General features: G+C 45.9%; 1 protein-coding gene across 2 annotated transcripts in view; it reads left to right on the top strand.

Moving 5' to 3' along the window:
* Window positions 1–17923, top strand: part of tor4aa (torsin family 4, member Aa) — a 188526-nt gene that overhangs the window by 21009 nt on the left and 149594 nt on the right. The window contains exon 1 of one of the 2 annotated variants that reach the window (XM_041192802.1): window positions 3643–3762. The exons of the other annotated variant lie outside the window; for it this stretch is intronic. The gene's annotated coding sequence lies outside the window, so the exon portion shown is untranslated. Of the gene's footprint in view, window positions 1–3642; window positions 3763–17923 lie in introns of those variants that run through there. 2 annotated transcript variants of the gene reach the window in all.

Below are 17923 nucleotides of genomic sequence, written 5' to 3' on the forward strand. Positions count from 1 at the left end.
GTGTACACAGTGGGTGTGCAATGTGTTGGAGTGAGTTTACACAGTGGGTGTGCTGGGTTTTGTAGTGAGAGTACACAGTTTATATGCAGGGTGTTGGAGTGAGTGTACACAGTGGGTGTGCAGTGTGTTGGAGTGTATGTTCACGGTGGGCATGCTGGGTGTTGGAGTGAGTGTACACACTGGCTATGCAGGGTATTGGAGGGAGTGTACACAGTGGGTGTGCAGAGTGTTTGAGTGAGTATAGACAGTCTGTCTGCAGTGTGTTGGATGGACTGTACACGGTGAGTATGCAGGGTGATGGAATGAGTATACACGGTGTATGTGCAGGGTGTTTGAGTGAGTGTACACACTGGCTGTGCAGGGTATTGGAGGGACTGTACACAGTGGGTGTGCAAGGTGTTGGAGTGAGTGTACATAGTGTGTGTGCAGGGTGTTGGAGTGAGTTTACACAGTGTGTGTGTGCATGGTGTTGTATTGAGCATACCCAGTGGGTGTACACAGTTTTGGAGTGATTGTACACAGTGTGTGTGCAGGGTGTTGAAGTGAGCATAGACAGTGCATGTGCAGGGTTTCGGAGTGACTGTACGCAGTGAGTGTGCAGGGAGTTTGTGTGAGTGTACTCAGTTGGTGTGCAGAGTGCTGGAGTGAGTGCAGGGTGATGGTATGAGTGCACATAATGTGTGTGCATGGTGTTTGAGTGAGTGTACAAACTGGCTGTCCAGGGTATTGGAGGGAGTGTATGCAGTGTGTTGGAGAGATTGGATGTGCTGGGAGTTGGAGTGGGTGTACACATTGGCTTTGCAGGGTTTTGGAGGGAGTGTACACGGTAGGTGTGCTTGGTGTTGCAGTGAATGTACACAATGGCTATGCAGGGTATTGGAGGTAGTGTACACAGTGGGTATGAAGGGTGTTTGAGTGAGTATACACAGTCTGTCTGCAGTGTGTTGGAGGGAGTGTACACGGTGAGTATGCAGGGTAATGGTATGAGTGTACATAATTTGTGTGCATGGTGTTTGAGTGAGTGTACAAACTGGCTGTCCAGGGTATTGGAGGGAGTGTATGCAGTGTGTTGGAGGGAGTGTTCACGGTGTGTGTGCAGGGTGTTTGAGTGAGTGTACACACTGGCTGTCTAGGGTATTGGAGGAAGTGGGTGTGCAGAACGTTTGAGTGAGTATACTCAGTGGGTGTGCAGAGTGCTGGAGTGAGTGCAGGCTGTTGGATTAAGAGGAGCGTGTTGGGTTGAGTGTACACTGTGGGTGTGCAGGGAGTTGGTTTGAGTGTACACAATGTGTGTGCAGGGTGTTGGAGTGAGTGTTCACGGTGGGTGTGCTGGGTGTTGGAGTGAGTGTACACACTGGCTTTGCGGAGTATTGAAGGGACTGTATGCAGTAGGTGTGCAGTGTGTTTGAGTGAGTGTACACAATGACTATGCAGGGTTTTGGAGGGAGTGTACACAGTGGGTGTGCAGGGTGTTTGAATGAGTATACACAGTCTGTCTGCAGTATGTTGGAGGGAGTGTACATGGTGTGTGTGCAGGGTGTTTGAGTGAGTGTACACACTGGCTGTCCAGTGTATTAGAGGGAGTGTACACAGTGGGTGTGCAGGGTATTGGAGGCAATGTATACATTAGGTGTCCAGGATGTTGGAGTGAGTGTACATACTGACTATGCAAGGTATTGGAGGGACTGAACACAGTGGGTATGAAGGGTGTTGGAGTGAGTTTACACAGTGTATGTGCATGGTGTTATATTGAACGTACCCAGTGGGTGTGCACAGTATTGGAGTGATTGTACACAGTATGTTTGCAGAGTGACGGTGTGAGTGTACACAGTGGGTGTGCCGAGTTTTGTAGTGAGTGTACACTGTTTATTTGCAGAGTGTTGGAGTGCATGTGCAGGGTTTTGGAGAGTTTGTACGCAGTGGGTGTGCAGGGTGTTGGAGTGTGTGTTCACGGTGGGTTGCTGGCTGTTGGAGTGAGTGTACACACTGGCTATGCAGGGTATGGGAGGGAGTGTGCACAGTAGGTGTGCAGGGTATTGGAGTGATTGTACACAGTGGTTGTGCAGGGTATTGGAGGGACTGTACACAGTGGGTGTGCAGGGTGTTGGAGTGAGTGTACATAGTGTGTGTACAGGGTATTGGAGTGAGTTTACACAGTGTGTGTGTACGGTGTTGTATTGAGCATACCCAGTCGGTGAGCACAGTTTTGGAGTGATTGTACACAGTGTGTTTGCAGAGTGATGGAGTGAGTGTACACAATGTGTGTGCAGGGTGTTGGAATGAGTGTACACGTTGAGTGTGCAATGTGTTGGAGTGAGTGTACGCAGTGGATGTGCAGGGTGTTTGAGTGAGTTTACTCGGTGGGTGTGCAGAGTGCTGGAGTGAGTGCAGGGTGATGGATTGAGTGTTCACAGTGGGTGTGCTGGGTGCTAGAGTGAGTGTACACACTGGCTTTGCAGGGTTTTTGAGGGAGTGTACACAGTAGGTGTGCTTGGTGTTGCAGTGAGTGTACACAATGGCTATGCAGGGTATTGGAGGGAGTGTACACAGTGGGCATGCAGCGTGTTTGAGTGAGTATACACAGTCTGTCTGCAGTGTGTTGGAGGGAGTGTACACGGTGAGTATGCAGGGTGATGGTATGAGTGTACACAATGTGTGTGCATGGTGTTTGAGTTTGTGTATACATTGGCTGTCCAGTTTATTGAAGGGAGTGTACACAGTGGGCGTGCAGTGTATTGGAGTGAGTGTACACATTAGGTGTCCAGGGTGTTGGAGTGAGTGTACATACTGGCTATGCAGGGTATTGGAGGGACTGGACACATCTGGTGTGCATGGTGTTGGAGTGAGTGTACATAATGTGTGTGCAGGGTGTTGGAGTGAGTTTACACAGTGTATATGCATGGTGTTGAATTGAACGTACCCAGTGCTTGTGCAGGGTTTTGGAGTGTTTTTTCACAGTGGGCGTGCAGGGTGTTTGAGTGAGTATACTCAGTTGGTGTGCAGAGTGCTGGAGTGAGTGCAGGGTGATGGACTGAGTGCATGGCTTTGGAGTGAGTGTACTTGATGTGTGTGCAGGGTGTTGGAGTGAGTGAAGTCAGTGTGTGTGCAGGGTGTTGGAGTGAGTGCAGGGTGTTGGAGTGACTGTATGCAGTGGGTCTGCAGGGTTTTGGAGAGATTAGGCAGTGTGTGTGTGCAGAGTGATGGAGTGAGTGTACTCGGTGGGTGTGCAGGGCGATGAGGTGAGTGTACACGGTGGCTTTGCAGGTTGTTGAAGTTTGTATACACGGTGTGTGTGCAGGGTGTTGGAGTGAGTGTGCGCATTGCGTGTGCAGTGCGTTGGAGTCAGTGTACACAGTGGGTGTGCAGGGTGTTGGAGTGAGATTACATGGTGTTTGTTGCAGGTATTGGAGTGAGTGTACACGATGGATGTGCAGGGTGTTGGAGTGAGTGTATATGGCGGGTGTGCATGGTGATGGAGTGAGTGTACACGTAGGCTGTGCATGGTGTTGGAGTGAGTGTACATAGTGGGCGTGCAGGGTGATCCTTTTTCCCTGTTTGGTTTTCCTGTAGCCTCGTTTCCTAAACAGGAAATGTTGAAAGTTCATAGTTTGAGAATTTTTTTTCTCTTTCCTGCTGCAGCAGGCGGAGAATATTTGTTTTCAAATGTTGCAGTTGGTCGGAGTGTGTGTTAGCTTTGAGCTTTTGGAGCTGCTGAGTGTTGGACTGCGGTCTGTGAGGTCGCCCTGAAGCGGAGTGCAGTCGGTGAGTCTGATTTTTGTCACTGACAGGATGATAATGCTGAAACTCTGTACTCTGTCATGTGGGCTGTGTCTCCACCTGCACCATTACCAAGCCTGCTTGTCTTGTTCTATTCAATGCCCATCCTTCACTGAGAATGAAAAAATGATAGGAAGTTCCATGACTGCAAATGAAGGAACATATTGTGGTTGTGCAGTTCCTGAATATTCCTGCGCCTTCTCTCTGTGTTTTAAACAGCTGAATATTTTGGATTTCCTCGGCGTTTATCCAGCTGCTGCATGAACTGGTGAGAGGGCCAGGAATGGGACTCGAGTTGTGAATTCTGATAGGGTTGTGTTGGTAAGGGATTGACTATACCAGTTCTCATGCCTGTACCAGTGCCAGTATTGTGCCACAGCCTGGCATAAAGCTCTTAATCTCTGCCAGTGTTTGTATTTATGTCCCTGGATTGTTCATGTCAGTGCCAGTGGTCAATCCCTTACCAACACAGCCCTATCAGAATTCACAACTCGAGTCCCATTCCCGGCCCTCTCACCAGCTCAGGCAGCATCTGGATAAATGCCGAGAAAATCCAAGATACACAGCTGTTTAAAACACAGAGAGAAGGTGCAGGAATATTCCGGAACTGAGCAACCACTATTATTATTCTTAAAGGTATATTACACACTAAATAAAACTATAATTTCTGCTTTCCTCCCTCTTCACTCGGACATACATTTTATATTTACAAGGACATATTTTTCAAGACAACATAATATTTACACTGGGTAAGGAATTTACAAGTTCAGTCTTTCAGGTGGTTTCCTGGTATGTGTGGAACGTCCCAGCTCCACAACTTCAGTTTCTTTGTCAGGAACCTCCTTTTCTGGAACTGCCTGAACATCAGGTGCTTCAGTGGGCACTTGCAGTTCTGTATCCTCAACTCTTACAGGAACATCTGACATGTCTGTGGTGGGTGGAGTATCCTCAACAGGAAACGCTGACCCAGCCGTGATCACTGGTGGAATCAATTCTTGATGATCTGTTTCTCTTTTCCTTAAATATGTACACGTGGTCTGGCCTTCCACCTCCACATGGTAAAATAGAGGTCCAGACTCTGCACTTATTTCATCCAGTAACCGCTTTGGTCCTTCTCCAAAGTTCTTCACATATACCATCTCTTCCACGGTAAACCCCCTGTCACGACTATGCCAGTTGTGTCTAGCTTTCTGGCTTCCCTGACTCCTTTCCACCTTCCCCTCTAAATTTGGCATTATTAAGCTCAATCTCATCCTGAGACACTGTTTCAACAATAACTCCACAGGATTGGCACCTGTTGTTGTGTGAGGGGTGGTCTGTAATGAAAAAGAAAGCATGCTAGCTTGGTTGTTAAGGAATCGCCAGTTAGCTTTCTCATGCCAGCCTTGAATGTTTGAACTGCCCTTTTGGCCAGTCCATTCGATGAAGTTTTTACATGAGCGATAACTGAGGCTGATAAACCATTGAAACTCAGCACTCGTAAATGCCGCGCTGTTATCAGAAATGATACTTCTGGTAATCTGTTAATGGCAAAACTTTGACATAGTTTCTCAATTGTAGCAGCTGACATTGGTGACTTCATCTCATATATGTTCAACCATTTTGAATGGGCATCGACAATGAGCATAAACATTGTTCCCAGCAAAGATCCAACATAGTCAATGTGTAACCACCCAGGATCTACCTGGCCAATCCCATGGGTGTAACAGAGGCATCGAAGGCAACTTTTGCAGTTGCTGACACTGCACATAATTCTTCACTAAACTCTCTATTTCTCCATCCATCCGAGGCCACCATAGATAGTTGCATGCATTCAGGAAATTCCTGGGTGTGCACTGTGTAGTTCATTTAAAAGTGGCTCTCTTCCCTTTGGAGGAACTATCACTCGTACTCCCCACAATAAGATGCCATCCTGGCTGGTTATTTCATGTCTTCTGTTGAAGCACGGTTTCATTTCATAGATATGGGCTCCTGTGACCAACCATGAAGCACTTATTCTCATTCTTGAGATAGGACTGGGTCCCGACTTGTCCAGTCTCTGATCCGTCAAGCACATACCGGCGAGGAATCTAAGAAAGTTAACAGTAAAACAAGTTCCTGTAAAACTAGGACGTGCTCATCATTTTCTTGTAAAGGCAAACAACTAAGGGCGTCGGTATTTGTGATTTGATTGCCAGGCCTATGTACGAAAGTGTATTCATATGCTGCCAGGATTAAATCCGATCATTGTGTTCTTGCTGAGGCTATGGCTGGTATGACCTTGTCTTCACTGAACAATCCTAGCAATGGTTTGTGGTCTGAAACAATTGTAAAATGGCGGCCGTATGCGTACTGGTGAAATTTCTTGACACCAGAGATGACGGACAGGTCTCCTTTCCTATCTGTGAGTGTCCCTTTCCGCTGTGATGCACGTACTTGATACATAACCTATTGGCGGTTCTGAGCCAAGATCCATCCAATGAGAGAGCACTGCTCCCACTCCGCAGGAAGATGTGGCACATGTCAGCACCAATTCTTTCGTCTGGTCATAATGCACTAATAGATTGGACGAGTGCAACAATTGTTTCAACTTTATGAAAGCTTCTTCCTGGGGCACCTCTCAAGACCAATGTTAGTTCTTTTTGAGTAAAGAATGCAGGGGGTCAACACTGCAGACAAATTGGGTAAGAACCGCCCATAATAGTTGATCATTCCTAGGAATGATTTGAGCTCTGAGGCTTTCTTTGGCCCAGGTGCCTCTCTTATGGCTCCTATTTTCTCCTCAACTGGGTGGAGGCCCTGTGAATCTACCCGGTGACCCAAGTAAATTACCTCCCTCGCTTGGAAGGGGCACTTTTTTTTTAAACTCACTTCAGCTTTCAAGGAACATTTTAAGACTTCTTCTAAGTTTGTCAAATGCTCTTTCTCAGTAAATCCTGTCACCAATATATCGTCTATGTAGACTACAACCTGGGGCAGTCCCTGCAGTAAGCTTTCGATTGTTCTCTGGAAGATGGCACAAGCTGAGGAGATGCCAATCATGTATATTGGTACAACCCTTTGTGGGTATTAATTGTGATAAATCGCCAGGAAGCGTTATCTGCCTCTAGTCGTTGATAAGCATGACTCATATCAAGCTTTGTGTAGGTGGTTCCAACCACAAGCTTGGCATACAGGCCTTCGATTTTTGGAATGGGATGTCTGTTAGCTTAGCTACTCTATGAACTGTCAGCTTGTAGCCCCCACATATTCAGATGCTTTGGCTGAGTTTAAGGACAGGGATTATGGCTGCTGTCCATTCTGTGAACTGTACAGGTTGTATAATGTCTAGTTCCTCTAGTCTGTCCAGTTCAGTGTTAACTTTTTCTCGCAGTGCGTATAGTACCGGTCTCACCTTTGTGAATTGAGGGGTTGCTTCCGGATCCACATGAATTTTTGCCTGCAGCCCCTGGATCTTCCCAATTTGTCCTTGAAGACAGTGGCGTACTTTTGAAGTAGCTCTGCTAACCCACTTGCTCTCAATTGGAAAATTTCAGCCCATTCTAACTTAATCTCTTTTAACCAGCTTCACCCTAGGAGGCTTGGCCCCTTGCCAGCTACCACCATCACGGGTAGCTTTGCCATCTGGCTCCCAGTTACTCTGCTTATGCCTTTGACTTGAACGTCTTCATCCGTGTATGTTTTTAGCTTGGCAGCTGTATCTTCCAAATTTAATTGCTGTTCACCATTATTCAGATATCTGAAGGTATGTTCCCCAATTACTGTAGTGGGAGTTCTTGTGTCCACTTCCATTCTAACAGGTTTGCCATTTACTTTCACTGTGACAAATATTGGTTCTGTCTTTCCAACTTTCAGATTAAAGAATGGGTAAATGTCTGAATTTGTTGTTTCAGGCTCTTCTATGTTGTAGATTTCACAGGTTTTTTTTCTTTTGTTTAAAAGCCTGCTTGTATCTTTCCTTGCACTGTCTCATTATATGTCCATTCCTGTGACAATAATAGCAATCAATTTTTTTAAACTGCCAATCATTAAAAGACTGCTTGTTTCCACCTCTATTGAAATTATTCTTTGATTTCGTTGCTAAGTTATTTTTCCTTATCCTTCAGCTAGCGAGGGCTGTTTCCTGCTTTCGGCAGAGCATTGCATTTTCGCGCCCTTTTTGGCTGGGGTTTTCCGTTTGATGTGGAGGACGGCGCCATTTTACACACCCTATATTGCTTTTGAATCTCTTACAACAGTTCCCATGGCCAGCGCTAACTCTAACACCTTCTTGAAATCCAAATTCACTTTGGACAATAATCTTTCCTGAATAGTGTCCTCATTCAAACAACACACTAAACGATCTCTGAACATGTCATTCAGGGAGATACCAAACTCACAATGTTCTGTTAACTGCTTCATATTTGCCACATAGCATGCAACTGTCTCACACAGGGCTTTATTTCTTGAATTAAACTTGAACCTTTGCATCGTGACTGAGGGCTTTGGTTGATAATGACCCTTCATGAGGTCCACCAATTCATCAAAAATTTTAAAATCTGGGGCACTGGGTACCTTCAAACTTCGAACCAAACCACATGTTTTATTTCCACATGTACTAAGAGGATCACTTGCCTTTTCTCTTCCCCCTTAATCTCATTTGCTTGAAAAAAGAACATGAGGCGTTCACGGTAATGAGACCAATTGTCTGTGGCTGGGTCGAAAGTATCAATCCTCCAAAATTGGCAATTTGAGAAGGGATATTTTCTTCAATTCAAAAGTAGCTTTCTACTTACAATCACTGCGTGAAGCAGAATGCCGATATCTTTTCACTTGAATTCCTGTGTTAAACCTGTTTTAGCCTCATCGCCAGTTTGTCATGAGTGGTGAGGCCACTGGGTGTGCACTGTCCAGTAGTAAGGGCACTGGGTGTGCACTGTCTACTAGTGAGGTCACTGGGTTAGCACTGTTCAGTGGTGAGGGCACTGTGTGAGCACAGTCCAGTGGTCACACTACTGGGTTTGTACTGTCCAGCAGTGAGTACACTTCACGTGTGCACTGTCCAGTGGTAAGGCACAGCATGTGCACTGTCCAGTGGTGAGGGCACTGGGTGTGCACTGTCCAGTGGTCTGGCCACTGAGTAGTACTGTCCAGTACTGAGGTCACCTTAGCCTTTCAGTACATATTTCTATTCCCTTTTCTCTCATATACTCATCTGGTTTCCTTTTGAAAGCATCCATGCTATTTGCCTCAGTCAGCTCCTGTGGTAGCTGTAGTGTAATGGGTTAATAAAAATTGCCATGCTGATGAGTGATGTAAACTGTGATATATCAGTGACATCAGCAGTCATGTGTTAGACACTCGGGAGAGAGGATGGAACACTCTGTACTCAGGAGAGACACACCTACTCTGTAGCCTATTTTAAAGATAAGGCTGAATCTTCGGCTCGGCGAGTGGGAGCGGGGCCCACTCACCGAGGCGTATAATGACACGGAGTAATGTCGAGCATGCGTCCCAACGTCACCGTGCGTCATTTAGATTTTCATTTTGGCAGGCGCGCAGCCGACCCAGCTGCTCGCCTGCCAAACTGTCAAAGGCTGTTAAGGCTGTTAAGGCCATTAATTAACTAATTAAGACTATTGAGAAAGTGGCCCATCCAAACATAAGGTTAGGGGGGCAGGTGAAGAGCCCAGGCGGCCATCACATTTTTCATGGAGCCTCATCCACGAACGGGATGAGGTTTCGTGAAGGGTTTATAAATTAAATAAAGTTTTTCATTAAAGTTCATTGACATGAGGGGACATGACTTAAAATTTCTTTTCTTTATTAAAATTTTTAAAACTTAAAACTTATCTCCCTGAGGCACCTCTGTACCTCAGGGAGATTTCTGCACATGCATGAAAGAGCACACTCCCAGCTCAGGGAATGGCCCCCCCCCCCCCGACCTGCACAGGGAGCTCAGCAATTCCGGACACGCGTCACGCTGGGAGGGCCTTAACTGGCCCATCCACATAAAATGGTGGTGCACCCCCCGCACAACCCCCCGACGGGGGCGAAAATTCTCTCCATAGTGTTAATAAACTAGTTTGAAGCAAGTGTCAGAGTAAGACTACAGTCTACCTAGATCAGATAGACCATGTATACCCAGAAGCCAGCAACCACATAACCAGCATATGAAGTTTTATGTAGAACTAGTGGATTTTCAGCCGACAGGAGCTGAGGAGGTTTCTTCATTGAACAATGAGTTCCTTTCCATCACAGATACACCATCCACTAGACCCTGGACGGATACTGAAGTTTTGGATCTCATACAAAATAAAAACAGAAAATGCTGGAAAAACTCAGTAGGTCTGGCAGCATCTGTGAAGAGAGAAGCAACGTTAATGCTTCAAGTGTTAATGGTAATGTTAAAGACTAAAGAAGGTACTAATAGTGGCTTAAAGGTAAGATAGCAGAATGTGTTAATAGCAGAACAAAATATATGAACAAGTTACAGATGGTCCTGTAGGGGGAGGGGGTTGGGAAAAACAAATTTAAAAAGATCAAAATGGAGGACAGAGTTCATGGTCTGAAGCTGTTGAACTCAGGGCCTTTAGTCTTTAACACTACCATTAACAGTCCCTTTGTCTTGTGTCCATGACAACTTTGTCAAATCTCTCCTGAGCTCTCACCTGCCCCTGATCTTCTATTTTGCTCCACCTGCTCCATCCCTTCCCTCCCTTCAACAGTATAAAGCCATCACATTTCTATATTTCTTCAGCTCTGAAGGAGAATCATATGGACACCAAGCATTAACTCTCTTTCTCTCTCCACAGAGCTAGGAGTTATCATAATATCAATTTGTAACCAACGTATGTATTTAAAATCATTTTTTTTATTAATAAAGGTTTAATTTAGTTTTGTAAGAAATCTATAAGACTCAATGGTCTTATTATTACCGAACTCAAGGCTCACATCTTGTAATAAATACAAAATGTAAAATAGTTGTGGCAGTTGTTTCAAGTTGCTCTCTGGGATTTGAACAACTCAGCATTTACCAACCGCTGTGCCATAACGAGCAGACAGTGGCTATCTGCAAGAAGACCTATTGGACCTGGCCAGCTGCTTCCTGAAGGAGGTAATAAGGAAGAGGCCGCTGTAACTCCGAGTGATCTGTTGGAAGATGAGGCCCCAGAGGTTGGTGCACCATTCCAATCTACTGCCAGATGAAGCCTCTGGGCTCCCTTTGAGCAATCAGCTGTATTTACTGCAGCAGAGCAGCATCCACCCCACTGAACCTATACAATGCCTTGTGTATCATTGGTTAACCATGAAGTGTCTTCCAAGGAGAACAACCTGCTTGAGTCCATGGAGGATCTCACTGCCAGAAAGCTGGTAGTGCCTGTTACCATCAGTGAAAGTAAACTGATGTCCACTCTTCAGCTTCAGCTAGAAAATGTTCTTCTCACTAGGACTGCCCTTCAGAACAGAAACCGAGGCAGAATCTTCAGAGATTCTACAGCTTCAGGATCCTGAACAGGAAATTTGTCTTCATTTCGTCTTAGAGACTCACCTCATTGTAGAAAATGGTATTATCTTATCTTCTTATCCTGACACAGTCTTCCCATTGCCCATAGTGGCGCAGTCTCACACTGTGGAAAATGTGGCAGTGTTCCCACTGCCTCCAGAAAATGAACATCCTTTCTGAAATGTCATCGGGAAATCATCTCTTCTTCATTTCCTGAAATGCTTCCAGGAATTTCATCATTCTTCTTCTCTTCATCCAGATTCATTAAAACCGCAGATCTTCAATACCTTTTTCATCTTCAATGTAGCAGTGAATGATATGGCTCTGAGAGTCTTCGTTGGAGTTAAAGATCCTTTGTTTTCTCAGGTTTTTCCCCAGTGTACTTCAAAGGAGCAGAAGATTCCTGAGCAACTCCTAATTTCCTCTCTTCTACTTCAACAGAGACCAGTTCTTCAGTTTTCTCCCTTGAATCAGCCTTTTTCTGGAAATGACCCATGGTCCTTACAGTTCAACAGTCCTGAAGTGTACACTCTGATTGCCAGTAGTCCTGCAAAGCTGCTCTCCCATTTTGTTTATGATAATGTCCTTCAAGGGAAAGAAGAACACCTGCATGTCCCCAAGACATCTTCCCTAAGAGCTGAGAACACTGTGGGAGACCGAATCCCTCATAACAGCAACTTGGGGGGTGCTGGGGGGAGTGGAGAGAATAGGAGTACAAGCTGGGTAGAATCTGTAGCAGTAAAAGGGAGTTACAGAAATGAAATGTAAATAGTTTAAAGCATAGTTTAACATTGTTACCAAGGAGTTGATAGAATACTTGGGGGGATGGGGGGGAGGTGTAGTGTAATAGGTTAATAGAATAGCTATGCTAATAAATGATGTCAACCTTAATGTATGATATCAGCAGTCATAGGCTTGACACTAAGGAGAGAGAATGGAAGACTCTGTACTCAGGTGAGACATACCTACTCTGTAACCTATCTTAAATATAGTGTTAATAAAGCAGGTTGAAACAAGTGCCAGAGTAAGACTACAGTCTATCTAGATAAGATAGACGATGTATACCAGAAGCCAGCAACCACGCAACCAATATATAAAGCAGTAGAAATTTCCACTAATTCCAATGATTCTAATCATTGGCTGAATAAATAAATTTCTCCTTATTTCCCCAATGGATGTATTAGTAATTATCTAGTATTTATGGCCCCTAGTTTTGGATTCTCCCACAAGTTGAAACATTCTCTCCAGATTTATCCTGTCCAACATGTTGCCCACCTGTCCGTCCTTGGCCTGCTGCAATGTTCCAGTGAAGCTCAACGCAAACTGGAGGAACAGCACCTCATCTTCCGACTAGGTACTTTACAGCCTTCCGGACTTAATATTGAGTTCAACAATTTCAGACCATGAACTCTCTCCTCCAACCCCACCCCCTTTCCGTTCCCCTCCTTTTATTTCCAATAATTTATATAGATTTTTCTTTTCCCACCCATTTCCATTATTTTTAAATGTATTTCCATCCATTGTTTTATCTCTACCTTTTGGCCTATTTCGATCCCTTCCCTTCACCCCACCCCCACTAGGGCTATCTGTACCTTGCTCGTCCTGCTTTCTACCCTTAATGTCACCTATTAGCACATTCCTTAGATAATATCACCAACTTCAACACCTCTTTGTCCTTTTGTCTATGACATCTTGTGCTATCTCCACCTATCACTGGTCCTTTATCCAGCTCTACTTGTCCCACCCACCGCTTAAAACAGTTTATATTTCACCTCTCTTCTATTTTTCCTTAGTTCTGTTGAAGAGTCACACGGACTTGAAACGATAACTGTGTTCCTCTCCACAGATGCTGTCAGGCCTGCTGAGTTTTTCCAGGTATTTTTATTTTTGTTTTTGCTTTGGATTTCCAATATCTGCAGTTTTTTGCTTTTATCTTAATGTTCAGAAGTTTAAGGACCTCTATCAGGTGAGCTCTTTTCTAAAGAAACAAGTCCCCAAACTTTTTAAAATTTTCCTAATAATCATAATATCTCAATTCTGGTGCCATCTTTGTAAATCTTTTTTGCACTTTCTCCAGTGCTTCTCTGTCCTTTCTGTAATATGGAGAACAGAATTGTGTACAGCTTTCTAATTGTGGCCTGACCAGGTTGTTTGTACATATTTAACTTTTGAATTCTATAATCCCTTGAAACAAATCCTAGCATTTTCTTTGCATTTTGAATTGCTTTATTGACCTACAATGCTGCTGTTAATAATTTATTATCTGTATCCCTGGAGCCCTTTGCTCTTCTACTCTGTTCTAGTTTGTCTTCTAGGGTGTAAGTGATATTTATCTTTATTAAAGGTTATTTGCCACAACTGCCCAGCCTTCAAGTTTTCTGACATCATCTCGTATTATGTTGCATTTTTCCTTGGTGTTAATTATACTCTCAGTTTGGTATCGAGTGTAAAATTTGATATTGACTTACTTGTTCCTAAATCCACATCCTAACTATAAATTATGAATGACAGTGGTCCCGGAACTGACCACTTTAAAACATCACATTCCAACTTCCTCCAATCTGAATATCTACCCTTTACACCTCTCTTTCTAGTTTAGACAATTTGCTGTCTGTTCAGCTATTGGTCCCCTGACTCCACATGCTCTAACCTTTATTATGAGTTTACCAAATTGAATCTTACCAAAGGTCTTTTGAAAATCAAAATATATAACCCTCATCATTACCCTTGTCTGTTCTCTTTGTTACCTTCTCAAAGAATTCTATCATGTTAGTTAAGCATAATTTAGCTCCTTGCAATCTGTGATGGAATAAATTTCTCTTCGGCTCAATTGATTGCCCTTTTAAAAATTCCCCACTGTTCTTTGTCTCCTATTCAAGATTTTCTCCATATATTTTTAATTCCACAGAGTTGTTTCTTTTCTAATCTACTACCTTAGCCTTTACCTTAGTGAAGTCACTCTAAACCTAATCCTGAATCACACTATGTTGTGATCACTACTATTATGATGCTCTCCCTACTCTCATTTCTCTAACCTGTTTTGATTTTCCAAAATCTCCCAAACTCTACAACATTCCCAGCAGATTGAAAGTTCAAAAATGTGACACCACTATCTGAGAAAGGAGGTAGAGTGTAAACAGGGAACTACAGGACAGTCAGCCTGACATCAGTCATTGGGAAAATGCTGGAATCTGTTATAAAGGAAGTCTTAACAATGCACTGAGAAAATGATAGTATTATCAGACAAAATCAACATGGGGGAGAATTTCCCCCCTTCAGGGAGAAGTTCAGGAGAGGGCGCATGGAGGCGTGCCTCTGATTGGTGCCCCCAATTGGGGGCGTGCCGCCATTTTATGTGGGCAGACCAATTAAGGCCCACCCAGCGTGACATCTGCAAGGAAGTGCTATGTATTCCCTGTGCGGGCGGAGGGGGATTCCCTGAGCTGAGAGTGCGCTGTTATGCCCATGCGCACGAAAGAGCGCATTGAACTCCCTGAGGCTAAGTGCTGCCTCAGGGAGATTGGCTCCACATTAAAAAATGTTAAAAACAGGAAAGAAAAATTTCCCTGACATGTCCCCTCATGTCACACTGTCACATGAGTTGGGACATGTCCATCACTTTTAGTTACACTTTTATTAAATTTTTGAAACCTCATCCTGCCCATGGATGAGGTTTCATGCTTTTTCCAATGCCTGCCAGGGCTCCTGGCCTGCCTAACAATGGGCAGGTCCACTAATTGCATTAATTACTTCATCAATGGCCTCAATTGGCCATTGACAGGTCAGCAGGTGCAGAGCTGATTCAGCTGAGCCCCTGCCAACCTGTAAATTGAAATGAGGCGGTGTGACGTCAGGAGGTCACCAACTGAGGAATCCTGGCCATGGTTTTACAAAAGGGAAATTATGTTTGAGATTTTTAGGGATGTAAGTAGTTGGGTGGATATAGGAGAACCAGTAGATGTAGCATATCTGGGTTTCCAAAAGTCATACAATAATGTGCCACACAAAGGGACAATAGGCAAGATAAGGGCTAATGAAGTTGGTGATAATATATTAGCATCGATAGAGGATTCGTTAACGAACAGGAAGCAGAGTGACAGGCTCTGACGAATGGAGTGCTGCAAGGATCAGTGCTGGGAATTTAGCTATTTAAAATTGATATTAATGATTTGATGAAACAGAGAGTAATGTACCTAAGTTTGCTGATGATACTAAGCCAGGTGGGATTGAAAGTTGTGAGGAGGACATAAAGGTGCTGTAAAGAGATACGGTGGAATGTTATAGTTCACTCAAGAAGTCAAGTTACAGTGGCAACATGAACTTTGACAAGCATGTTGTAGTCTGGCTTGTGATGGTAGTCTAGCCACAAAAAGTGATGGTAGAGGTTCCAACTTTCTTGCATACACATGGTTAACCAGGAATCTCTCCTGCTCTTACCATATACCATTGTTGTACGTTGGGTGGATTTACAAGTCGAAGTTTCTTTGGCTGTTTTATGATAACACATTCATTGATCATCAAACCTAGAGCAAGAATTGAAGTCACTACTGGGTTAGAGGCAGGGACAGTACCCATTGCACTGCAGGGCACTACCCATTGCACCACAGGGACACTACCCACTGCACCACACGATACTACACACTGTAACACAGGACACTTCTCACTGCATCACAGAGACTCCACCCACTGTACCACAGGGCACTACCCACTGCACCAGAGGGACACTACCCACTGCACCGCAGCACACTACCCTCTATACCACAGGACACTACCTGCTGAATCACAGGGACACTACCCAGTGCACAACAGGACACTACCCACTGTACCACAGAGACACTACCCACTGTACCACAGGGCACTACCCACTGCACAACAGGACATTACCCACTGCATCACAGGGCACTACCCACTGGACCACAGGGGAACTACCTACTGCACCACAGGGTCACTACACATTGCACCACAGGGGCACTACCCGCTGTACCACAGGGGCATTACACACTACACCACAGGGGCACTACCCACTGAGCCACAGGGACATTAACCACTGCACCACAGGACACTACCCACTTCATGACAGGGACACTACCCACCGCATGACAGGGGCACTACCCACAGCATGACAGGGGCACTACCTGCTGCACCACATGGGCACTACCCACTGCACCAAAGGGACACTACCTACTGCACCACAGGTACCACTACCTGCTGCACCAAAGGGGTACTACCCACTGAGCCACAGGGACAAAACCCACTGCAACACAGAACACTACCCACTGCACCATAGGGGCACGACCTGCTGCACCACAGCACACTATCTACTATACCAGAGGGGCACTACACATTGCAACACAGGGATACTACCCACTGCAACACAGGGACACTACCCACTGCACCACAGGTGCACAACCCACTACAACACAGGGACACTACCCACTGTACCAAAGGGGGACTACCCACTGCCCCAAAGGGGCACTACCCGCTGCACAACAGAAACACCACCCACTGAACCAGAGGCACTACCCACTGCAACACAGGGACACTACCCACTGCAACACAGGGACACTAGCCACTGCACCAAAGGGGCACTACCTTCTGCACCAAAGGGGCACTACCTGCTGCAACAAAGTGACACTACTCACTGCACCAGAGGAGCACTACTCACTGCACCACAGGGCGATACCAACTGCACCATGGGACACTACCCATTGCAGCACAGGGGCACCACCCACTGCACCACAGGGGCACTATCCGCTGCAGCACAGGGACACTACCCACTGCACCACAGGGGCACTACCCACTGCACCACAGAGGCACTACCCACTGCACCACAGGGGCACTACCTGCTGCACCACAGAGGCACAACTCGCTGCACCATAGGTACACAACTCGCTGCATCACAGGGACAGTTCCCATGGCACCACAGAGACACTACCCACAGCACCACAGGTCAGTACCCCTGCACAACAGGGCACTACCCACTGCAGCACAGGGACATCACACACTGCACCAAAGGGCACCACACTCAACACCACAGATACACAACTCGCTGCACCACAGGGACAGTACCCACAGCACCACAGGGACACTACCTACTGCAACACTGGGACACTACCGACTGCACCACAGGGCATTACCCACTGCACCACTGGGGCACTGCCCACTGCACCACTGGGGCACTACCCACTGCACCACTGGGGCACTACCCACTGCACTACAGGGCATTATACACTGCACTACAGGGCACTATCCACTGCGCCACAGGGACACTACCCACAGCACCACAGGGACACTACCTACTGCACCACAGGGACACTACCTGCTGCACCACAGGGGCACTGCTCACTGCACCACAGAGACACTAGCCCCTGCACCACAGGGGCACTGCTCACTGAACCACAGATGCACTACCCACTGCGCCACAGGGGCATTACCCACTGCACCACAGGGACACTACCCACTGCACCAAAGGGGCACTACCTGGAGCACCACAGGGACACTACCCACTGCACCAAAGGGATAGAACCCAATGCACCACGGGGACACTACACACTGCCTGAAATGGCACTACCAACTGTACCACAGCGGCACTACCTGTTGCACCACAAGGACACTACCCACTGCACCACTGGACACTACCCATTGCAGCACAGGGGCGCGGGTCACTGAACCGCAGGGGCA

Source organism: Carcharodon carcharias, chromosome 8 (genome assembly GCF_017639515.1).
Source record: "Carcharodon carcharias isolate sCarCar2 chromosome 8, sCarCar2.pri, whole genome shotgun sequence".
Classification (NCBI taxonomy): Eukaryota; Metazoa; Chordata; class Chondrichthyes; order Lamniformes; family Lamnidae; genus Carcharodon; species Carcharodon carcharias.